A 25,569-nucleotide genomic window follows, 5' to 3' on the forward strand; every position below is an offset into this window, starting at 1 on the left:
GCTCTCTTGACTGCGAAATATATTTCATTCAGCGTCTCTCTATCTATAGCCCTACGCTTTGTTTTACACCCATTATGCAGTAATCTCTCTTTCTTTAGAAGTTTCTTTAAAGTGACTGTGTTGCTTGCTTAGCTGGGTGGTAAAGTGCATGCCTCCCATGTAAGCAGGCCCGGGTTTGAATCCTGACCATCTTAGAGATTTTTTCCACTCATATGGAAGGTGTTGTATTGTCCTCATCATCATTTCATCCTCATCACTGGCGTGCAAGTTGTCCAATGTGGCATTGAATAAAATAAGACTTGCACTTGGCGGCCAAACTTCCCTGAATGGGGCCTCCTGACCAACAATGCCATACACTCATTTCATTCCCATTTATAGTGACTGTATACCATGGAGGTTCCCTCCCACTATGAGCTGTTCTACTGGATAGATATCTATCCAGTGCATAATCAACTATTCTTTTAAACCTGAGCCAGAGTTCCTCCTGATGCTCCTGCCCTATGGTCAAAGTTTCAAGCTCCTCATTGAGATTTGACACTACTGATTTTTTATCTAGTTTACTGAACATATATATCTTTCTGCTTGTTTTAGTTGTACTTTGTAGTATGGTAATCACTGTTGCCACAAACGCATCATGGTCACTTATACTAGTTTTGATGTGAACATCCTCATAGACATCAGGTCTATTTGTTTGCCATTAGATCCAATATATTTCCATCATGAGCAGGGTTCCTAACTATATGTTCTAAGTAGTTTTCAGAGAAGGCATTTATTAATGATCCATATAAATGACATAGGAGACCATGTGAACAGCCTTCTTAGATTGTTTGCAGATGATGCTGTCATTTACAGTCATTTAAACTCATCAGAAGATCAAAACAAATTTCAAAATGACTTAGATATCTGTATGGTGTGAAAAGCTGCAATTGATTACAGATAATGGAAAGTGTGAGTGTGTGTGTGTGTGTGTCTGTAATCCATTAAATTTTCGCTATGCTACACATCATGTGAATCTAAAGGCTCAATTCCACTAAGTATCTAATGACAACTTGAACTGGAACCAACACACAGAAATTGTTGTGGGGAAGGTAAATGGAAATGAGCGTTTGGTGTCATTGGTCGGGAGGCCCCTTGAGGGGCAGGTCCGACTGCCGTGGTGCAGGTCTTATTAAATTTGATGCCACATTGGGTGACCTGCATGCTGGATGGGGATGAAATGATGATGAAGACAACACAACACCCAGTCCCTGAGCAGAGAAAATTCCCCGACCCAGCCAGGAATTGAACCCGGGCCCGTAGGACGGCAATCCGTCACGCTGACCACTCAGCTATCGGAGCGGTTTGTGGGGAAGGTGAAACAAAGACTGTGTTTCATTGGCAGAATGTTTAGAAGATGCAACAAATCTACTAAATGGACTGTCTACACTCCACATCTATCCTCTCCTACAATACTGCTGAGCAGTATGGAGGTCTTAGGTTGGTTGGTTGTTTGGGGGAAGGAGACCAGACAGCGAGGTCATCGGTCTCATCGGATTAGGGAAGGAAGTAGGCCGTGTCCTTTGAAAGGAACCATCCTGGCATTTGCCTTTAGCGATTTAGGGAAATCACGGAAAACCTAAATCAGGATGGCCGGACATGGGATTGAACCGTCGTCCTCCCGAATGCGAGTCCAGTGTCTAACCACTGTGCCACCTCGCTCGGTATGGAGGTCTTACCAGACAGGATTGACAGAGTACATCAAAGAAGGGAAGCTCATTTTGTGTTATTGTGAAATACGGGAGAGTGTGTCATGGGTATATAATATGCAAGTTTAGGTGGCATTCATTAAAACAAAGACATTTATGGCAGGATCTTTTCAAAAAATTTCAATCACCAGCTTTCACATCTGACTGTGAAAATATTTTGTAGACTCTCACCTACGTGGGGAAAAATTACTATCATAATAAAATAACAAAAATCAGACCTCACACTGAAAGATTTAAGCGTTCATTTTTCTTATGTGTTATTTGAGAGTGGAATAGTCAAGAAATAGTTTTAAAGTGATCAGTGAACCTTCCTCCAAGCACTTGGATATGAATTTCAGAGTAGTGATGTAAATGTAGATGTATGAAAGGTAGCCTGGAGGAAAAAGGAGCAGCAACAGCATGCACCTGGGTGGAATTTGTGAAGGTTTTTCAGTGCTATGACCAACCTTGGCTTAACACAACTTTTGACTGTGTTAAAGGACTGAGTGGATTGCTTTTGACTGTAAACAAGTCTCATATCTGTGCTGTACTTATTGCTGCAATTTGGAGGTGAGGATACATAAATCATGGTATGCACCTGAATAGGTGGGGGAGAAACAGTGAGGGGGGGCAGGCACACAGGCAGAATCCCTGTGATTAGCAGAGTCAGAGGGTGCATTTTTTAATTTAGTGTCAGGTTATACAGACAGAATTTAAAGAAATTAGAACAGAACAGGACCATAACAAAAGTAACTGTTTCCAGACAAGTAAAACTAGTTTGTTTCATCAACACATAAGGGGGCTGAAAAACAAGTCGGATGAGCTTCTTCTAGAAGATGTGGAATATTCTGAAGTGATGGATGTTCTGTCCCTCACTGTACACCATGTAACCACAGATATAGAAAAGTTAGGTATCATGTATCATAGACTTGTGTCATTACAACATGAGTAAAAATTTGATACACACAAAAAACATTGAAAGAGGCTGTTTTAGCCCAGATCAGAAACTAGAAGCATGTAATTTTGAGCTGTTACTGCAGTAAAGTTCTCATATAATTATAATAGCCTACAGATACCCTCCAGGAAACTGTCAAATGTTTATGAGAAATCTGGATGCTTTGGTGAGCTACCTGCCAGACATGAAGAAACAATTATAAGTTTGTAGAGGTTTCAGTGTATATTCCTTTGAGATACTGACAGAAAAAATGAATTGGTATCAGTATTTGGGTGTTTCATTCTGATTTCAGTAAGTAATTTTCCAACATGCTTGTAGCAAGATAGCTGGACCAGATTGATAACATTTTTATAGACTGTGCTCCGTCCAAAACAATTAATGTTTACCCAGCTGTTAATGGACTATTTTAACATGATGATCAATTAATAAAAGTAAACTTTGGAGTGCCTTAGACCTCAGAGATATGTACATATAAAGCCCTGAGCTTTATTCATGAGAAGAGACTACAGTTTTTTAAAAATAAGTTAGAAGAGGTGGTATGGAATGAAGTATATATAGAAAGACTTGCTAATGTGAAATTCATTATATTCCATAGTAAACTTATTTCAATATTTGAAAGCAGCTTTCCTAGAAAGTAATCCAGAAAGTCCATTTAAAAAGAAAAGTAGGTCATGTGTTGGTAAAGGGACTGAAACCACAAGTAAGGGGACAGCAGTTTACATAAAGGCTACAGTAAGTCAAGATCCAATGTTACCTGTGTTAAAAAAAATACTGTAATATTTTAAATAAAGTCTTTAAAGTGTTGAGAAATATGCACATCCTAACAAATTAATAATTCTGATAATAAGATTAAAACTATATGAGATATTGTGAAACAAGACATAGGACAATCAGTCAGTGTACAAGATACTTTAACAGTTAAACTAGATGACGATTTTGTGAACGATAATTCATACGCTGTGGGTATTTTTGACAAACACTTTCTACATGCAGCAGCAAATACATTATTAAATGGTTCAGTTTTAGCAGCAAGATAATCGGGGGTGCCCACAGAGGTGGTCCAGATTGGATAGTTGCCCCTTGTAAGAAATCATTTAGTTTATGAGTATGAAAATGAGCCTGTGATCACTAAAATACCTTGAATATATAGATAATTTTATGTAAAAATGATATGAGACATTTGTGAAGTCAATTATGAAATGAACTAGAGCAATAAAAAATTAACTAATTAAATTGTTAAAAAAGTTAATTAATCTAAAATACCAATGTTCTTCTTCAAGAAATGTCATTCTTTAAAAATGTACCAAGTTGTTCTATAATGATTTTGGAGCTGTTGCAGCATATGACAGTCAGCATGCAGAGAGTCTCAGAAAATATTTTTCAGAAATAAAGAAATTCAGCCTTCAGTTGGGCAAGGTAAAATTTTATTAGTTTACCTAGGTTTTGATGCCAATAATGGTATATTCTTCATAACCTATAAATTTACTCATACGGTCATATGTTACACAATGAAATACATCATCAATCTAATGATTTCGTAATAAAGAAAATTGTGGTAATTACAAAAATTAAATTATTTTGAGGGCCAAACATTGGCCACATCACAGTATAAAATTAAAACAGAATAAGGATGCATAATCAAAAGATTATGTCTGTCAAACTAAAAACATTAAAAACAAATATAGATGGAGCTACACTGGCCAGAAATAAGTGTCACACGTAAGCAACAAGAAAACTAGGTGTCGCGAACCGTTCCGGAGTGAGGCTCAGCCAGCGGCCAAGCGCATGCATGAGCGCAAGCACTAGAGACAAGCTGTCTCAGAATTACTTAGAGCAAATGTAAATTATAAACAAATTGTGATGGGAAGCAGTCCTACAAATGGATAAACCTACCTATTGGTACAGCACATTAAACAATTTACCTGAGAACTAGCAACAAAGTCAGGGCATGAAAATTTACATTCAAATATTATAATAAGAGGGCGAAGCCCCACTACAGTAACTAATAAATTAGTATGGGACACACGAGCATGTGAAGCATAAAATATCATGAATATAAAACAGTCAAATTAAGAAAAACCTTAGCAACTAGGTGTCATTACCAGTATAATAGAAAATACATAGAGACCCAATGTACAAGCGCACTATAATAAAGGGACAAAGCAGATAGGAAACAGCATCAGCCATTCGAAGCAGACTGTGGGTCAACTCCACTGGAGTAAATGTTGAAATCCTTAGAAATAATTTCTATTTTTTAGTTGCAGCTGATCATTAAGTAAATTTTCTCTATCAATAATAAGACGTTAAAAAAAAACTCCGTCAAAAATTCAGTATACCTGGCCAACAAACTCAAAACTTTAGCTTGTTCTGACATCACAAAACTAGTATCATTTAATATTAAAAGTTTGTATACTAATGTACCTGTTCAGCAGACAATGGACGTTATAGAAACCAATTTGTGATACCATAAAAAATTATCTGTCCCCGAGATTGATGAACTAATGGTTCTGTTACGCACCACCCTCAAATACAATTACTTCTCTTTTAATAAAAAATTATATTCACAACCCTGTATTTGTATGGGCAGCCCGTTAGCTGGTATCATGTCAGAGATTTTTATAAACTCAATGGAGCAGATGTTTTTTCAGAATTATCCAGACTTGGCAAATAATGTAGTTTTCTATGCGAGATATGCAGATGACTTGCTGTTTGTGTTTGAAGGTCGCCATGAAGACCTAGAACTGTTATTTACCACTTTCAATAACCTCCATGAAAAAATCAGCTTCACACAAGAAAATGAGACAGTTGATAGAACCTTAGACTATCTTGATCTGAACATCCATTATTGGCACAACTGATTCCACCCATCCTCAGGCCCATAAAATGGCCTTCTTTCACTCAAGTATTCATCGAGCCCTTTCCATTCAGCTTTCGCCAGTCAATTTACAGAACGAATTAAAGGTCCTCGAAAACATCGCTCAGAATAATGGTTATAATCCCAGTACAGTGAGACAGTTGTTTAACAAAAAAACACGAAAGAAAAATACCACCCTTTCCAGTTCAGGTACGCACAATCAAGACCAGGCAACGAAATACATATCAGTTCTCTTTATAGGTAATGTATCCTATAAGGTAGGTCGTGTATTAAAAAAGCTAGGGTGTAAAGTTTCATACTCTACCATGAACCACCTTAAAAAGAATTTAGTCCATTCTCTTCATAAAGATACTGAGATAAATCATCTCTGTTAGGTGTGTATAAGATCACTTGTGCTGAATGTCCCTGTTATTACATTGGGCAGACAGGAAGGGCTCTGTCTGTTGGGTTTAATGAGCATCTGCCAACTAAAATTGGTGATGGAACATGAGGATCTACATTTGCTGAACATCTTGTCCAAATGCCCCATGCTCCCAAGCCTCTAAAAGATGCAGAACTTCTGCATAATGAAGTCAAAGGATGTAAATTAGACAGCCTTGAAGAATTTCAAATTTTTGAACCTCTTATTATTCATAGAGAAAATGTACTTAATTATCAGCTGCAACTAAAAAATAGAAATTATTTCTAAGGATTTCAACATTTACTCCAATGGAGTTGACCCATAGTCTGCTTTGAAAGGCCGATGCTGTTTCCTATCTGCTTTGTCTCTTTATTATAGTGCAATTGTACATTGTGTGTCTATGTATTTTGTATTATACTGGTAATGATACCTAGTTGCTAAGGTTTTTCTTAATTTGCCTATTTTATGTTCAAGATACTTTATGCTTTGCATTCTTGTGTGTCCCATACTAATTTATTAGCTACTGTAGTGGGGCTTTGACCTCTTATTATAATATTTGAATGTAAATTTTCATGCCCTGACTTTGTAGCTAGTTCTCAGGTAAATTGTTTAATGTACTGTACCAATATGTAGGTTTGTCCATTTGTAGGACTGCTTCCCATCACAATTTGTTTATAATTTACATTTGCTTTAAGTAATTTTGAGACAGCTTGTCTCGAGCACTTGTACTTGTGCTTGTGCTTGCACTTGTGCATGCACTTGGCCGCTGGGTGAGCCTCGCCGTGGAACTGCTCGCGACGCCTAGTTTCCTTGTTGCTTATGTGTGACTCTTATTCCTGGCTGGTGTAGCTCTGTCTACGTTTCTTTTTAATGTTTTTAGGTTTGACAGACATACTCTTATGACTATGCGTCTTTATTGTTTTAATTTTACTCTGTGACGTGGCCAACGTTTGGCGCTCAAAATAATTTAAATTTTGTAAGTACCACGATTTTCTTTATTACAAAATCATTAGACTGATGATGTATTTCAATGTGTAAAATATGTCCATATGGATCAATTTATAGGTTCTAAAGAAGATATCATTACTGGCATCGAAACCTGGGTAAACTAAAAAAAATTTACCTTGCAACTGAAGGCTGCATTTCTTAATTTCTGGACAATTCACGGTTGCTGAAGTGATGCACTATGTTAAAGATTTATAAATATTTTTCAACCAACTTTGATTCCAACAGGAACCATTGTGCACAGCAACCGTAGATTGAAAGGAAGAAGAGGTGCACAGCAGTCAGCTGCAATTCTGTTAGCTTTTATTAGGCATGCAAATTTAGATTTCAGCTATAAATAGGCATCTTCAGTGCTAAAGTACAAAGAAAAATTACAGGATCAAAATAAATTTACTTTACATAGAACAATAAGAAACACCATGTTATCCAATAGCAGCTACCCACTCTTGTCAACATACCATTTTCATTACAATTCAACAGATTCACAGCAGTTTACATCACCATATGTTCTTACAGGTGTATAGGCAGGACACTGATCTGGTTGTTTACAGCAAGTACGACACCCTTAATTTACACAACATAGTATATGTAATGCCCTCTATGTTAGAAATTAACAAACAGAGTTTTGTTCCAATACAGTAGTTTAAAAAGCCTTTTTATATAATATCTAAAATCAAAAAGCCTGTTCGCATTTCATTCTGAAATATTCAACAAAAGCCAAATTACAACTTACTCTCTTGTATCTTACTGGTTCAGCAATTCAACAAAATCTATGCAAAGGATCGTTAATCGGTTCACATACTATCTTATACAAAATTATTATACCACTTTAGAAATAAAAAACAAATTAAAAAGATCTGAACCTCATCTTGATAAAATACTGTTACATACAAACTGAAATTCATCAGAAGCTAAAGCCTAGCACAGTCACTCATATCATAGTGGTTATGTGATTCACTAAATATTTAATATGAAAGAAATAAAGTCCTAACAAACAATTTTTATGAAGGCCTGTTAATATCATAGCAAAATAATCAAGATAAAAATTACAAGGCTGATTTAACCAGACACATTTAATAAAACATACAAATGACCTCTATTGACAAAAAAGTTCATACATAAATGTATTGTCTTAGTTGCAACTGCTTTGCACTGTTTGCAGAACGATGAGCTAACAAACTGCCATTATAGCTATCCTTCAGATTAAAACTGAATAGTAATTTACTTGTTTCATGGTAAAATAGACATCACATTGGATAGTACCAACAAAGTGGAAGAAAACATGGTCCTCTAATACTAATAAATTATGTTTTCACATACTATCATGCCAAGTGTTGTCTTTTCAAAGGCATGCTGAAATTCCCATATCAGCTCCCTCCTGGGTCACGACATCTCTTCCCACAAAGCAGAAAATCATCGAGGAGCTCCCAAAATTGGCTGCTCCTTACCAATGCCTGCTAATCAAGCAAGTCGATCCCAGATGATCTCAAATGGCAGTATATCTCCGTCTCCTCTAGAAAGTCCATGAACCTGCCTTTCTCAGCCTTGTGCAATAACTTGATATCTAACCTCAGAGTGGGTAGGGTGTGTCCCCTCTCAACCAGGTGGGTAGCGAAGTTTGATCTCTCAACTATATTCCACCTATCCAAAGCTACATGCTCACCAAACCTGATCTCAAGTCTTCTACCTGTCTGTCCCACATAACAGGCGTCACAGTTTGGACATTAGATTCTGTACACACTCGATTTGTTGTGTATGTTTCTTGTATCAACAACATTAAGCCGAAATATGCACAATACTGTTTGTAGTTGAGAAGGAAACCTTTATGTTTTGTTTTTTGAAAACCAATGCCATTTTAGAACTAAAAGTGCCAAAGTACAGCAAGCAAATGTATTTGTTATCTGCATCTTCCACTTTGTTGCTATTTCTCTTACATTTTGGTATTTTTTTACAATCTTTTTGTAAATTTTATCTTTGTATTGATGGGGTATTTGTTTGCCCTGTCAACATGTTGAATAGTGCCTAATTCTTTTTCATGTTCAGCTGGAGAGAGTGGGATCTTAAGAAGACATTTAATATAAAAGGAAAGAAAGCATTCTTATGTTGATTCAGGAGATTTGAATGGTAGTCAGTAATAATATTAGTATAAGTATTTTTTCTGTAAATTCTGAATCCATCCTTCCCATCATCGTTTCTGATGTTTAAGTTCAAGGAGTTAATGGAACCACTGGTTTCCATTTTGCAGGTGAATTTCATTTTTTGATGTAACCCATTGAACCTTTAGTACTAAAATAGAACCAGTTTTCAAAAAACAAAAAAAATGAAGGTTTTCTGTTCAACCACAAATGGCCTTGGAGATATTTTGGCTAATGGGGTTGATAAAAGAAACATACACCATGAATAGAATGTGTACAGAATAGAATTTGCAGACTGTGATGCCTGTTATATGGGACAGATAGGTAGAAGAATTGAGGTCAGGTTTGGTGAGCATGTAGCTTTGGATAGGTGGGATATAGTTGAGAGATCAAAATTTGCTGCTCACCTGGTTGCGAGTGGACACACCCCACCTTCTCTGAGGTTGGATATCAAGTTATTGCACAAGGCTGAGAAAGGCAGATTCATGGACTTCCTAGAGGAGATGAAGATATACTGCCATCTGAGATCATCTGTGATCGACTAGCTGAATGAGCAGGTATTGATGAAGAGCAGCTAATTTTGGGAGCTCTTCAACGATCTTCTGCTTCATGGCAAGAAAAGTTGCGACCCAGGAGGGAGTTGATATGGGAATTTCAGCATGCCTTTAAAAAGACAACACCTGGCATGATAGTATGTGAAAACATAATTTATTAGTATTAGAGGATCATGTTTTCTTCCACTTTGTTGGTACTATCCAATGTGATGTCTATTTTACTGTGAAACAAGTAAATTACTATTCAGTTTTAGTCTGAAGGATAGGTATAATGGCAGTTTGAGAGATCATCTTTCTGCAAACAGTGCAAAGTAGTTGCAACTAAGACAGTACATTTATGTATGAACTTTTTTGTCAATAGAGGTCATTTGTATGTTTTATTAAATGTGTTTGGTTAAATCAGCCTTGTCATTTGTATCTTCTTATTTTACTATGATGTTAACAGGTCTTCATAAAAATTGTTTGTTAGGACTTTATTTCTTTCATATTAAATATTTAGTGAATCACATAAAAACTATGATATGAGTGATTGTACTAGGTTTTAGTTTCTGATGAATTTCGGTTTCTATGTAACAGTATTTTATCAAGATGATCTTCAACACATCTTTTTAATTTGTTAATTTTTATTTCTAAAGTGATGTAATAATTTTGTACAACATAGTTATGTGACCCCATAATGATCCTTTGCATAGGTTTGGATGGATTGCTCCACCAGTAAGACATAATAAAGTACATTGGAATTCAGCATTTCTTGAATGTTTCAAAGTGAGATGCAAATATACTTTTTGATTTTTAGATATTATATAAAAAAGCTTTTTGAACCACTGTGTTGGAACAAAACTCAGTTAGTTAATTTGTGACATAGAGGGCGTTACTTATACTACATGACGTAAACAACCGCCTCGGTGTCTTTCTGCCTATACACTGTAAGAAGTGCCATGACTGTTGATTTGTAACAAAAATGGTACGTTTACAAGAGGGTAGCTGCTATTGGATAACATGGTGTTTACTTATTATTCTGTGTAAAGTAAATTAATTTTGATCTTGTAATTTTTCCTTGTATTTTAGCACTGAAGATGGATATTTATAGCCCAAGTCTAGATTTCTAAAACACAATAAAAAATATGTTTCATCATTTACTGAAACAACTGACATACACTCATTAATATTTTCTTATAGTTTTAAAAACGAATCCAAATAACGAAACATGAATATCTTTATTTCACAAATGGATCTTACATTTGATACAATATCTATATTTTTTTAATACCCGTAACTGGTACAAATTAACAACACTAAGTGATGCGATAATGATAGTAAGCAGATAAACCATCAATTTATTTTCAGCATGTAGCAGTGAATTCTTAAGCAACATTGTAGCATTTTACTTTGAGGTATGAGCACTGTTCATTCTTGAAAACATTAAAAGAATGAATTGTTGTGTTATAAAGGGACATGAAACATAAACATTTAAATATTCAGTAAAATCTTAAAAACTGAACTCCAGAAAACCGTACTATGTTGATCTACCGCTGTGTCATACTCTGGCACGGTCATGTTATGAATATGCCGTATGGTGGGGCATGCAGTCAGCATGTCACTCTTCCAGCTATTTTAATTTTTTCAGATCTTATAGCTGCTAATGCTCACACTCACTTCGCATCATGAGGTTGAGTGTACCCTGTAACAGTTTTCACACCAAAGAAAAATCACTGGTACACATCAGGGTTTGATGCTCTGACCAATCAGCTACAGAGGCAGGCCAAGTGTTGCATCATTCTTGAAAACTCAAGTACAGTGGATTACCTGTATGGCAAAAAGTGCAAACTTATATTTACATTTCTGTAGCCAGAATGGTCTACCTCTACAGCTGAGGTCCCTAACGCATGATTGTGCAGTGGTGCTTGACTCTGAGGTAAACAAACTGGCACAAATACTGGTGGTAGAAAATTTCCACGGCTGGTCTATGGCTGAAAGGGGGAACAGAGGTGGTGGCATAAGGTTTCTGACCACCAGTCTTTGTGCCAGTGTCCTGGATTAAATTCGAAACTTCTCTGCTGTATCTTATAAAGTGAGAGCATGTGACAGTGTCGATGGTGACCTGTCCGTCAAATGGGTCGATAAGGTTGGTAGCCCCCTTGGCTCTCTCCGTGAGGAGTAAGCTATTTGTAGGAACCGAGTTTCAGCCTCTCCCTTCCTTTCAGCCACAAGAACACAAACCAAAAACTATACTGAAAAAGCAATCATCACAGCCACCAGCATGATACAGATGCATTCCTGGCACTTCATGAGTTTGAGGAAAGCGATGGCAAACCACCTGCACTAGGACATTGCTTAGAACAGCAATGGGTTTGTGCACCTTGTCCACTATGCTCTGCCCATGAATACTGGACTATTTTGACTCTGATAGACATAATATTCAGGATTTTAGTATTTGTGAACAATGTTGTAACTCATAAATACAGAATGGCAACATGTCAACAAACTCTGAGCATTACTAATAAGCTATAATAAAATGAAATGAAGCTGCCAGGCACATGAGTGACAAAACTACTACAACTGTACATTGTCCAATTATGTAGAATGTCCGTGATTATTATTATTATTTTCGATTATTCCCATTTAACAGAGCGTTTGAACTTGAATTCCTTTATGATTGTTTATGTTTTTCTGAGCCCAAATTTTCTTCATGTGTTCACTGTGTTGTTTCTTTCGCTCAGCTGTCCATTTGCATCCTGGTCTCTTCTGTGCTGTGGTGTCAAATTTATGTTTTTTGATGATGTTCCTGAATTCAGTTCTATTTTCTGCATCGTTTACTGTTATGTGTGCTTGTCTGAGGTCCTCTTCAACTTCTTTTATCCATTTTGTTTTTCCCCTGCCTGAGTTGATGACTTTAAGAATTCGCTTTGAAATTCTGTTTTCATTCATCCTCTGGATATGTCCATAGAACTGCATTCTTCTTTTCCTTATTGTATCCGTAATCTTGTCTGTGTATTTATATAATTCTGATGTTGCTCTCTTCTTCCAGATTCCTTGCTCTTGTATCGGGCCGAGAATTTTCCTTTCTTGTTTCTCTATTTCTTTGATTTTAGTTTGCCCACCTATTTGTGTTGTTTCAGATGCCTACAGTGCCTCCGGAAGTACGACACTGTTGTAGTGCCTCAATTTTGCGTTGATGGATATGGACTTTTTGTTGTAATAGTTCCACGTGAGTTTATATGCTTTCTGTAGTTTTTTTATTCTTTCCTCATTGGCCTTTAGGTTGATCCCTGATGGCTGGATGATTTCTCCCAGGTACTTAAAATGTGGTACTTGTACGATTTTCCCATGGGTTGTCACAATAGGCAATTTCTCTTGTGGCACTCTTTCTATGTACTGGGTTTTCTCATATGAGATTTGCAGGCCTGTTCTTTGTGCAATTTCGTGTAACTTGTCTATGGCGTTAGTGGCTTCTTTTCTATTATTTGTGAGGATTGCAAGGTCATCTGCAAAAGCTAAACACTTCACATTGAATCTATTATCTTTTCTAATGCCAATTTGGATTCCTTTGACTTCTTTTTCCCATGTCCTGATAATTTTTTCAAGAATGATATTAAAGAGTAATGGTGAAAGTCCGTCACCCTGTCGCACTCCAGTTTGGATTTTAAATGGTTCCGAGATATCCCCCATAAATTTAACCTTGGAGACTGTGTCAGTTAATGTTTCCCGAATGATTGCTCTTGTCTTTCTGTCAATGCTGAATTCTTCCAGCGTCTTGCAGAGCACTACTCTGTCTATTGAGTCGTAGGCCTTTTTAAAAAGTAACCACTGTGTTTCGGGTGTTTCTCATCTGGAGAATCATTTTCAGATTCCAGATCTGCTCTATGCACGATTGTCCCTTGCGAAAACCAGCCTGGTATTCTCCTATTTGTGGGTCAGCTTGTTCTTCTAATCTATTCATGAGAACTTTCGATAGGATTTTATGTGTGACCGGTATGAGTGAGATACCCCTGTAATTATTTGGTTCAGTTTTGTCCCCTTTTTTGTGGAGTGGATGGATGAGTGCGCATTTCCATTCAGAAGGGATTGGTTCTGTTTCCCAAATGTTTAATATGATTTTGTGAATTTTTCCTGTTAATCTTTCATCATTTAGTTTCCATAGTTCTGCAATAATTCCATCGTCTCCTGGGGCTCTATTGTTTTTCAGTGTCTTGATAATTTCTACTATTTCGTTGATGGTTGGCAGTTTAGCGTCAGGATTTGGTGTAGACGTCTCGTAGTGAATATCCTCTGTAGGTCTTTCGCAGTTGAGAAGTTTGTTGAAATAGTCTGCAAGGATTTGGCAGTTATTCTTCGTGTTAGTTTCTAGTGAACCATCCGGTTTCTTGAAACTAAGATTGGGTGGCTGGTATCCTGCAATACGTTCTTTAAACGTCTTATAAAAATTCCTGGTGTTGTTCTTCTTAAAGTCTTGTTCTATCTCATCTAGTCACCGTTTGTCATAATTTCTTTTTTCCCTCCGAATAGTTTTCGATGTTTGTTTTCGGATTACTAGAAATTGTTGCCATTTTTCTGATGTTTTTTGACTATTGAAGTTTTTCCAGGCATTGGTCCTTTGTTCTATTGCTTGGTCACATATTATATTCCACCACCTGTGTTTTCTCCTTCTCGGAGGTTGACCCAATTTCATCGTTGATTTGAGGACGTCCACAAGTTCTGTCCAGTTTGTGGTGTTTGTCTGACTAATTTCCTGTAAGATGTTTTCCTTGTTGAGTTTTATGTATTCGGGGTCTGGTCTCAGCACTTTGTTTAGTTTTGGCTTTTTTCTATTGGGTTGTAATCTGGTCTTTATCTGTAGAAGATGGTGGTCTGAGTCAAAAAATCCTCTTCTCGTTTTCACATTCAGAATTTCTGCTGTGTTACTCTTGGAGATGGCCACATGGTCTATCCGGAATTCACCCAACATTGTGTTGGGCGACTTCCAAGTATACAGTTTCTTGTTGGGTTTTTTGAGTTGTGTTGACATAATAACGAGGCCGAAATTTTTGCACAAGCTTATCAATCTTTCCCCATTCTTGCTAGTTCTCTTGTGAGAATGTCCGTGATGATATTTGTCTTGGAAATTTTGCTGTCCTAGGGATAAAGAAATTACCCTCCCAATTCCCCCGTGACTAGATGCGTAAATTTTGGTAACTCTCATGTGGTTATCAGTGTAACAAAACAGCTGGACAACAAAATACTCTCACCTAAGCATACTCCTTCAGAATATAATATATATATATATATCTCTTGGTTCATCCCTATGAAATCCCCAAACCACCTTCCCTACCCTCTGGCTCCTACCCTTGTAACAGCCCCCGGTGTAAGACCTGTCCCATGCACCCCCCACCAACACCTACTCCAGTCCTGTAAACCGGAAGGTGTACACGATCAAAGGCAGAGCCATGTGTGAAAGCACCCACACGATTTACCAACTGACATGCCTACACTGTGAAGCCTTCTATGTGGGAATGACCAGCAACAAACTGTTCATTCACATGAACGGACACATGCAGACAGTGTTTGTTGGTAATGAGGATCACCCTGTGGCTAAACATGCCTTGGTGCACGGCCAGCACATCTTGGCACAGTGTTACACCGTCCAGGTTATCTGGATACTTCCCACTGACACCAACCCATCAGAACTCTGGAGATGGGAACTTGCCCTTCAATATATTCTCTCTTCCCGTTACCCACCAGGCCTCAACCTCCGCTAATTTCAAGTTGCCGCCGCTCGTACCTCACCTGTCATTCAACAACATCTTCGCTTCTGTACTTCCGCCTTGACTGACATCTCTGCCCAACCTCTTTGGATTTTCATATGTCTGCCTGTGTGTGTGTGTGTGTGTGTGTGTGTGTGTGTGTGTGTGTGTGGGTAAGTCTTTCCGCTCCCGGGATTGGAATGACTCCTTACCCTCTCCCTTAAAACCCACATCCTTTCGTCTTTCCCTCTCCTTCCCTCTTTCCAGATGAAGCAACCTTGGGTTACGAAAGCTTGAAATTTGTGTGTGTGTTTTTTATTGTCTCTATCAACATACCAACGCTTTTTTTTGGTAAGTTACAGCATCTTTGATAATATATATATTTCATGGAGATGAGATGCTCCAGCCAGGTTAAGGCAGTGTAACTCAAGGCACCAGTAGAGAGAGAGACACGAGCTGTATGAGGGGAGTTGGGGTTCTGCGCGGAATGGAATGGAGGGTGCTGCCTGACGTAAGAAGACAATGCTTGGTTTCCATGGCTATGGTGGATATGTTTATTTTGGGCCATGGCTGGAGATATCAGAACTGTGGCAGCCATGACTGAGGCTAGTGCATATCATTACAGTAGCTACCATTCGAAATGGCTGAACACTGAACCATTAGTAGGACACTGCCGTAGCTGTCACCGATTGACATTAACAGTGAGCAACTTTATATATGAAGACAGTAACTGTTCTCGAAAGAACAGAATACTTTTGATGACCGTGCAGCTTTTCCCTGGAATAAATGACGACTAACTGAAACCCTCAGCTGCCGACAGGTGTTGTTGATATACCTCAATGTGGACAGCTGAAAATGTGTGCCCCGACCGGGACTCAAACCCGGGATCTCCTGCTTACATGGCAGTCGCTCTATCCACCTGAACCACTGAGGACACAGATGAATAGCGTGACTGCAGGGACTTATCCCTTGCACGCTTCTCTTGGTGAACTTCAAGTGTTTATGTGGATTGTAACTTACTACCATGGGTGCCTAGTGCCTAATTGTGGGATGGTGACTAGATTGTTAGCTTTAGCAAACACCTTACCTTAACACAGCTGTCAGTATATGTTATTCATTAAACAATGTAAAGCAGTTAGCAGCCAAAAGTTTAGTTGCTTTGGTGTTTGCAATTTATCTGCTTGCTAGCGTCATGTGACCTGCCTTCTTTCGAACTTTTGCTTTGACTCATTAAGCTGTTTATTGCCAACAGTTATGTATTATTTGATCTATGAATTATATAATTACAATTTGCAAATTTTGGGTCATTACTAAGCTAATTTTTATAGTGTAAAAGAAAGTGTAATTAAATTCTGCATTTGATTGGTAATGTGGAACAGAGTTGTCCCTGGCCATTGAAACTATAAGCTTTAAAATTTCTGTCTTCAAGATTGGTTGATAAGCTTGAAGGCAACACATGTCATCCATGCACTGCATTCTAATATTGATTTATCTTACAGGTTAAAACATCATTGCTCTTTCTGTCAATTAATTGTTATCTCTATCACTTATTTCAGTTAAGACAACTTGTTTGTGTGTCTAGTCTCACCGTTCATTTATTGAGTTTTTGTCTAGTGGTTAATGTGCTTATTTCATGACGGATTCGTGCCATTGATGGCGACCACTATTGATTCAAATTGAGGCATCTTTACTCAACTATGCTTATTATCAAAAGTTTGATCACATGGGGTATAAAGTGAAATTTGTGATTGGATTGAGAGGACTTCTTGGTAGGGAGAACACCGTGTGTTATCTTGAATGGAGAGTCATTGTCAGATATAGAAGTAACTTCGGGTGTACCCCAGGGAAATGTGTTGGGACCCCTGCTGTTCACCTTGTATATTAATGTTCTTACAGATGTTAATAACAAAATCAGGCTTTTTGCAGATGATGCAGTATCTATAATGAAGCACTGCCTGAAAAAAGCTGCACAAATATTCAGTCAGCTCTTGATAAGATTTAAAGTGGGGCAGAGGCTGGCAATTTGCTTTCAATGTTCAGAAATGTAAATCTGTGCACTTCACAAAATGAAAAAAAAAAAAAAAAAAAACAACATAGTATCTTATGAGTACAATACAATGAGTCACTGTTGGAATAGACCAACTCATACAAATACCTGGGAGTAAAGCTCCATAGGGACATGAACTGGAATGATCACATAGGCTCAGTCTTGGGAAAAACAGGTTTATTGGTAGAATACTGGGAAAGTGCAATCCATGTCTTAAAAGGAGATTGCTTACAAATCACTTGTGCAACCCATCCTAGAATATTGCTCAAGTGTATGGGATCCATACCACATAAAACTAAAAGGGTTTATTGAACGTATACACAGGAGGGAAGCATGATACCCTCTGCCATGTAACACATGGTGGTTTGTATAGTACTGATGTAGATGTAATGTAAAACTATCTTTCATTTATCTGCTTTTGCTATACCTGAGTTAGGTTAATTTTTATCTTTTGGTCACGAAGCATAAGCGTTATTTTCTTCTTCTACTGCTTCGAAAAGTTTCTGTAGGTACTGATGTGTGTGACAGTTTATTCTGGCACCACTAGTAGTAGTGTGTGTGTTCTTTGAGGTGAAGGTTAATGGCCTTCCACTTTTTCACTGCTGCCTGGCACAGTATTCTCATGTAACTGTTCTTGTTAAAGGCCAACTTGTCTGAACTTACTCATGAATTCTAGTAATTGCTTCAAATTGCTTGTGTGTTTGGTGACAGTTGGACAGCTGTAATAAATTCTCAATTGATTCAAACAGTTGTGTATGTCTTGTAATGTCTATATTGCCAAAGTTTTGGTTGATTAAATTGCGTTATCATTTTGGTAAATGCCTCAATAAAATTTTATTATTTACATCTTGTGAAAGTTACCTATTGGGTTTTTGGAAATAAAGTTTGTTTAACTTGATTAAGACTTTACTGGCCCAGCACCTTACCACTCTCCCACCCTGTCCCTACTGCTTCAAATGGTTAGCAACTGTTAGGTGCTGATTCAAAGTAGCATAATGTGTTATATTTCTTTTCATTTGCTGAAGGGGTGTTAACTTTTAGTGTGTGGCCGTTGATCGGCATGTGCCAGTAAAGTAGGTCATTGTCATTGGAACTACTAGCAACCTTAGTGAGCTAACAGTGGGTGGTGCTCGTTGAGTAAGTGTTGTACAACGGCCTTCATTTCATTAATTTCATAGCATGAACGTGTCTTTACTGCAAAGTAGCAATCTATCTTTTCCTACATTGTTAATTTCAGGAGTGAAGTAGATGATTAAAGAGAACATTTCAATGGGACTGATTGTCAATAGATCCATCAGTTTATTCTAAAGCAGCTGAAGGTGCACTTTATACATTGTGTGCTTTCCCACCCACGTATCACGCAGGGCAAACAAAAATCATGGTGCAAACATAAGTCGTCTTTTCACCATGTCAGGAAGTTTCAGGAAGCTGAAAAAATGTGTATGAATTCCAAAAGGCACAAAGATGCAGCAGAAAAGTCAATTTTGTTAACAGTATGAAAAATGAAAACCAGAGTGTAGATTGTACACTGTGGAAGAATTCAACGAGAATCCTGCAAAATTCATACAAATGAATCACTAAGCTGAAATCAGTTGTTTCTTGCACACTGCTTTGGGAATTACACAACTTCCCTTTAAGAGGAAACACAAATTCAAATACAGTTCTTGATAATTTATTACAGTTTAAAGAGTCAGATGGCAATACACTGCAGAAACATTTTGAAAGTGCCCCTCAAAAATGCCACTTAGTTTTCTCACATACCCCAAATAATTTAGATTCTGAAACAAACTGCACAGCCTTGTGTCATGCATTATCTTGGAGGTTGTACACAAGTGGGAACATGATGTAACTTCCACATAAATTGATTTTAAAAGCAATGTTACAGCATGTGGTAGTGGTTCAAAAGTGCAAAATGTTGAAGATGTTATCCATCTGAAAATTGTAATGGAAGGAAAATAATTAATTGAGAGAAAGGGCTTACAACAGCATCAACAGGAAATGACAAATGGGAGGAAAACACAAAATCTGGGGATGTAAAAACAAGCATTACTATGAGGGGCATTCAATAATTAATGTAAAATATTTTTCTCTGAAAACAGGTTGGTTTTATTCAGGATTCAAGTACACCATATTATCCCTCACTCTTTTGGCTACAAAACCCTATTCAAGGCTACGGCCTTAGCCACCTTACTGGTAGGGTCTGAGTCTCAATGGTACCACTACTGTACTGGTCGACATTGGAGCCAACATCTTTCTGCATCAATAACCTCCCCATCATTCCAGTACTGCTTATAAAGGAGTGCTGCCTTCATTGGGCCAGATAGATTAAGTCTGAAGGTGCGAGATCCAGGTTATAGGGCGGATGGGGAAGAAGAGTCCAAAGAAGTTATGTGAGCTCCCCTGTGGTGTGCAGAATTGCGCAAGACCTTGCATTGTCATTTACATTTTTGTGGTAATGAACACACTGAAGTCATTTCTTCAATTTCCTGAGGATAGCACAAAATGTTCAGAGTTGATTGTTGTATTATGCAGGAGGTCGTCAAAAAGAATTGTTCCTTCAGAATCCCAAATGATTATCACCATGACGTTACTGGCTGAGGATTGTAAAGGGACACCCTCCTCTACCATTACTTTTCTTCAACAGAAATTATCAATACCAAAAATACTTTCTACCTTTTAAACAGGTTAATATTATCTCGGCTGTTCAACTAAAATAATTTCATATGATTTTTACAAGATGTAGTATATTTCAAGCTGTAGTCCATAAAATGAAACCACTTTATTTGCGTTGAATATACAGTTAAAATTACTTTTCTTTTAGAAACATTTGAAAATTATGAAATATTCAGCACATTTAAAATTCCTATTATTAACTGTGCAATCTGACAATATTTGTTATGTTTACTTCTGGATTCATTTATAAAATAATAATATAAACTGGTGAAGATTCATTTGTCAAGAAAATTTGTAAACTCTTTGCAGTATTGTTAGTACCGCAGAACAGTAGTAGTGGGTGTGCCTCTGATGTGATTAGATGCGTTTTTATGTTTGCCAATAACAATGTGATTTTAGATTTTGACGTGGAAATTGGAAAGAGGGTGATATAGAAAAATGTGGAAGAATAAAAATTACAGAAACAGAAATTACTTCACAGGCAATTCTTTCAAAAGTTATTGTGTCAATTAGAAACATGAGAACCCATAATATCAAAAAATTTCAGCTTCAAGAATCAACCCCTAGACGCGAAGAACTGGAGACAACTACGAGAAAAGAAGATAAGTTCAAAAGTTTACCATACCATAAATCTTACTCCTCTTGAAGCTTATTAAAAGTGTTTATTATGAAGTCAGTGACAATCAACAAATGAGGGAGGGGCAGATTATGGAGTGCAGCTTTGAACTTTTTCTCAGAGGAAAGGTGGTGTGCCACCACTCCATGCATTGATGTTTTGTTTCCGGTTTGAAATAATGAACCCATTCTTCATACCTGTGATGATGATAGACAAAAAATTGTAACTAACAGCCTTGTAATATGCAAGCAATTCTCCACAGTTGGTCCTCTGTTGCTCTTAATGGTCTTCTGTTAGGTGGCGAGGATCCCAGCTGGCACGCATCTTTGAGTACCCCAATTGGTGGACAAGTGTGTCAGCACTACCAACAGAGGCGTCCACTTGAGCAAGGTGTTTGTTTGTGATCCATTGATCACTTCAAATGAATGTGTCTGCACATCCCAACATTGCAGGAGTCACAACTGTATATGGCTCGTCAGCACATGGGAAATTGGTCAGGTTTGCTGACGTGGTTGCAATGATGATAGACATCTCATCAAAAGACTCGTCATGCTTTTGTTCACTGCCAAGTCTCTGTAGACATTCTGCAAGTGCCTAAGAACATCTGTGATGCTTTAGTTTTCTGCCAAAAGAAACTCAATGACAACACTCTGCTTGGAATGTATCTCCATTCCAGACACCTTTTTGAATCCTATGTATAGTGCTGCCACCTATCGGAGCTTCAAGAAACTGTAAGGGCTGAAGCGAGAAATTGCACAATTGAACTGACCAAGGGGAAAAAAAAGTATCACATTACTTATTGAATGCCCCTCGTACAATTACACTGTTAGCTTGTTTATGTATATAACATTGACCAGATCCACCGTAGTGACCAATAGCAGAAAATAAAGAAAAGATAACAATGTCCTAAAAATTTCTAAATCACATGTAGGCATAAATGGTTTTGCCCTACCGACTTGACATCTCTGGAGCGCCCATGAAGAGAATATATTAAAAATGCCGTTCCAAGAAACTTTATGCAACTAAAAGGAGCAACACATTATTAAAATTAATAGAATTATGGAAATTCTAAGGAACAAAAGCCTTTATCATTATGATTGAATTTCCATGTTTTGAAGAAGTTGTTCTAACTTAATAAGTAATGCTCTTACTGATATATTTAACACATCACTGGCACAGCGAACTTTTCCATATTAAAATATGGAATTGTTAAACTGCTTTAGAAGAAAGGTGACAAGATATACTTAAATAATCATGGATAATTTTCCTTGCTGACATCTTTTTCCAAATATTTGATAAACAATGTATTTAAGGGTAGCCTTACATTTAAACAGAAACAATTATATTACTGTTTAGATTAAAGAAGGGTTGCATTTATGCATTCTCTTACTAAGTATTACAATATTTAAATAATAAAATATTGACATCTGGTATTTTTTTTATCTTTCCAAGGTATCTGATTGTGTAGATCATACAAAAACAGGATGCAATAATAGGAGACATGAACATAGACTCCAATTTCCTTAATGTAAATTATCTTATGTATTTCAACTTGTTACATTGCTGTAACCACATCCAAGTTAAATTCGTTACCAGCCAGAATAACACCTGACTCACAATCTTGCATTGACGTTGTTGTTAAAAATTTAAATAGGGAATAGTCAGCGGTAAGAACCACTGAAAACTATGTCTAGGACCATACTGCTCTCTCCATAGAGATTAATATACACCACAAAATAGTTCTGCATAGTGACTCTTTCAGTTGAAAAAGTGAAACTGACCATAATAAACTTACGGAGTACCTTGTACACAGAGATAGCAGAATATGTACAAATCTGATGATAATAATGAAAACTGAGGCCATTTACATGAAATATTTAAATACAGTTTTAATTGGTCATATTCAATATTAAAAAAAAGAGGAAATCTAACTACACAAAGAATATTAAAATTCCCCAAAAATCCACAAATTAAAGAAAAATATGGAATACCTATATGTGCTGTTCGGAGATACAAAATTGCAGAACTCCCTACAGAAGTAAAAAAGCACCAGAAAAATACACGGAAGTCCTAGAGACTCTAAAAGTACACTATTATGTTGAACAGATCCAGTAAAGTTAGTAAAACAGTTTGGAATACAATAGACAAAGAATGTGAACATAACGAGAATCCAAGTTGTTGTAATATGGCACTAGAAGAAAATGGAATGTTGGTGAGTGATCCGAAAACAGCAAGTGAGGCCTTCATAAAACAGTTTAGTAAGCATACAAATAAAAAATTGAACAAATACTAAAAAAACTTATTTAAAATGAGCAACTCGTTTTTCCTAATGAGTGTAATAGAACATGAGACCCTAAAAATAATCTCAAAATAAAAACCATCTACTGGCTTGGGTGACATATCCTCTATATTACTTAAGGAATGCAAAAATGAATTAATAAAACCAATAACACATTTACTAAACAATTCGACTGGACAGGGAACCATTCCTGGTCTTTTAAAAATTGCTGAGATATGACCAGCGTATAAAATGGGAGCAATCACCGACATGAATAATTACGAGCCAAATTCATTAACTTCAACACTTGTCAGGTTTTTCTTGTATGGAAAAAGACCTAGAGGGCACCCAAGAACACTCTGGAAAATGGGAGTGAGAATATCTGTGGAAAGGAGAGGTGTGACCTGGCACTAAATGGAGGAAGAAAAGTGGTGGGAGGACAGCCAATTGGAGAGGACTCGTCAGCACCCAGACCCAGCAGTAGCTAGAGCGGGATCCAGATACAACAACAAAAACAGCTTTTAAGGTGGTTTGAAAGAGTAATTCTAGATGAAATTGAATATTTCTTCTGTAAATACACCCTATTAAACAACTTGCAGCATGGGTTCTAAAAGGGTGATCCACAATAACAGAAGTAGCACCTTCTTTCCATGAACTGCTAAACAGACTCAATCAAGGAAACAATGTCATTGGAACTTTTCTAGATTTGTCTAAGGCCTTTGATTCTGTGCATTCAGTAATATTAGATGAATTAAAAACTTACAGTACAAGAGGAAAAGCACTAAACTTTGTAAGTTGGTATCTCCGAAATAGAAGATAGTGTACTAAATTATGTTATAAGAATAAAAGTAAAATCCTAGCAGTAAAATCAACTACAAAACTACCTGTGAAGTCCCCAGGGAAGTATTTGTGGGGGCAATCTTGTTTCTTGTATATATTAGTGACATAACACAGATGCAAAACTCGAAGCTAGTGAACTATGCTGATGATACATTACTAGCTGGGGACACACTGAACCACTAGTATTACATAGGAGTAAGGCAAACTCTGACCAATCACAGAATATCTAACAATAAATAAACTTACTCTGAATAAGGACAAGCCTGTTGTCATGAGGTTCTCCTTAAATTATATCCAGTCTCATACTGAACCAATGTCTACATTTGAAAAAATTGATAAAAATAAGTTTTTAGGCACTGTGATTGATCAACATCTTACATGGAAAGAGCATACCAGTTACACCTGTAAAAATATTAGCTGCAACATTTACTTACTGAAATATCTCTCAAATGTGACAACTCCTCCTGCCCTTAAATAAGTGTACTACAGATTAATCCACTCACATCTGCAATAAGGGACTGAAATTTGAGATGGTACACTCAGTCTACATGGGTAGGATATCCAGGCTTCAAAAGAGAGCAGTTACGATAATTGCTAATACAAGCAAACACGAGTCATGTAGGGACTACTTCAAAAATTATAATTTACTGACTGTGTATTTATTTTATGCCCTTAAAAATATTGTTGTTGTTGTTGTCTTCAATCTTGAGACTGGTTTGATGTAGCTCTCCATGCTACTCTATCCTGTGCAAGCTGCTTCATCTCCCAGTACTTACTGCAACCTACATCCTTCTGAATTTGCTTAGTGTATTCATCTCTTGGTCTCCCTCTACGATTTTTACTCTCCACGCTGCCCTCCAATGCTAAATTTGTGATCCCTTGATGCCTCAGAACATGTCCTACCAACCGGTCCCTTCTTCTTGTCAATTCCTCTTCTCCCCAATTCTATCCAATACCTCCTCATTAGTTATGTGATCTACCCATCTAATCTTCAACATTCTTCTGTAGCACCACATTTCGAAATCTTCTATTCTCTTCTTGTCCAGATTATTTATCGTCCATGTTTCACTTTCATACATGGTTACACTCCATACAAATACTTTCAGAAATGACTTCCTGACACTTAAATCTATACTCGATGTTAACAAATTTCTCTTTTTCAGCAACGCTTTCCTTACCATTGCCATTCTACATTTTATATCTCTTCTACTTCGACCACCATCAGTTATTTTGCTCCCCAAATAGCAAAACTCCTTTACTAGATAAGTGTCTCATTTCCTAATCTAATTCCTTCAGCATCACCCGACTTAATTCGACTACATTCCATTATCCTCGTTTTGCTTTTGTTGATGTTCATCTTACACCCTCCTTTCGAGACACTGCCCATTCCATTCAGCTGCTCCTCCAGGTCCTTTGCTGTCTCTGACAGAATTACAATGTCATCGGCGAACCTCAAAGTTTTTATTTCTTCTCCATGGATTTTAATACCTACTCCAAATTTTTCTTTTGTTTCCTTTACTGCTTGCTCAATATACAGATTGAATAACATCGGGGAGAGGCTACAACCCTGTCTCACTCCCTTCCCAACCACTGCTTCCCTTTCATGCCCCTCGACTCTCATAACTGCCATCTGGTTTCTGTACAAATTGTAAATAGCCTTTCGCTCCCTGTATTTTACCCCTGCCACCTTCAGAATTTGAAAGAGAGTATTCCAGTCAACATTGTCAAAAGCTTTCTCTAAGTCTAC

This window comes from Schistocerca americana, chromosome 8 (genome assembly GCF_021461395.2).
Source record: "Schistocerca americana isolate TAMUIC-IGC-003095 chromosome 8, iqSchAmer2.1, whole genome shotgun sequence".
NCBI classification, from domain to species: domain Eukaryota; kingdom Metazoa; phylum Arthropoda; class Insecta; order Orthoptera; family Acrididae; genus Schistocerca; species Schistocerca americana.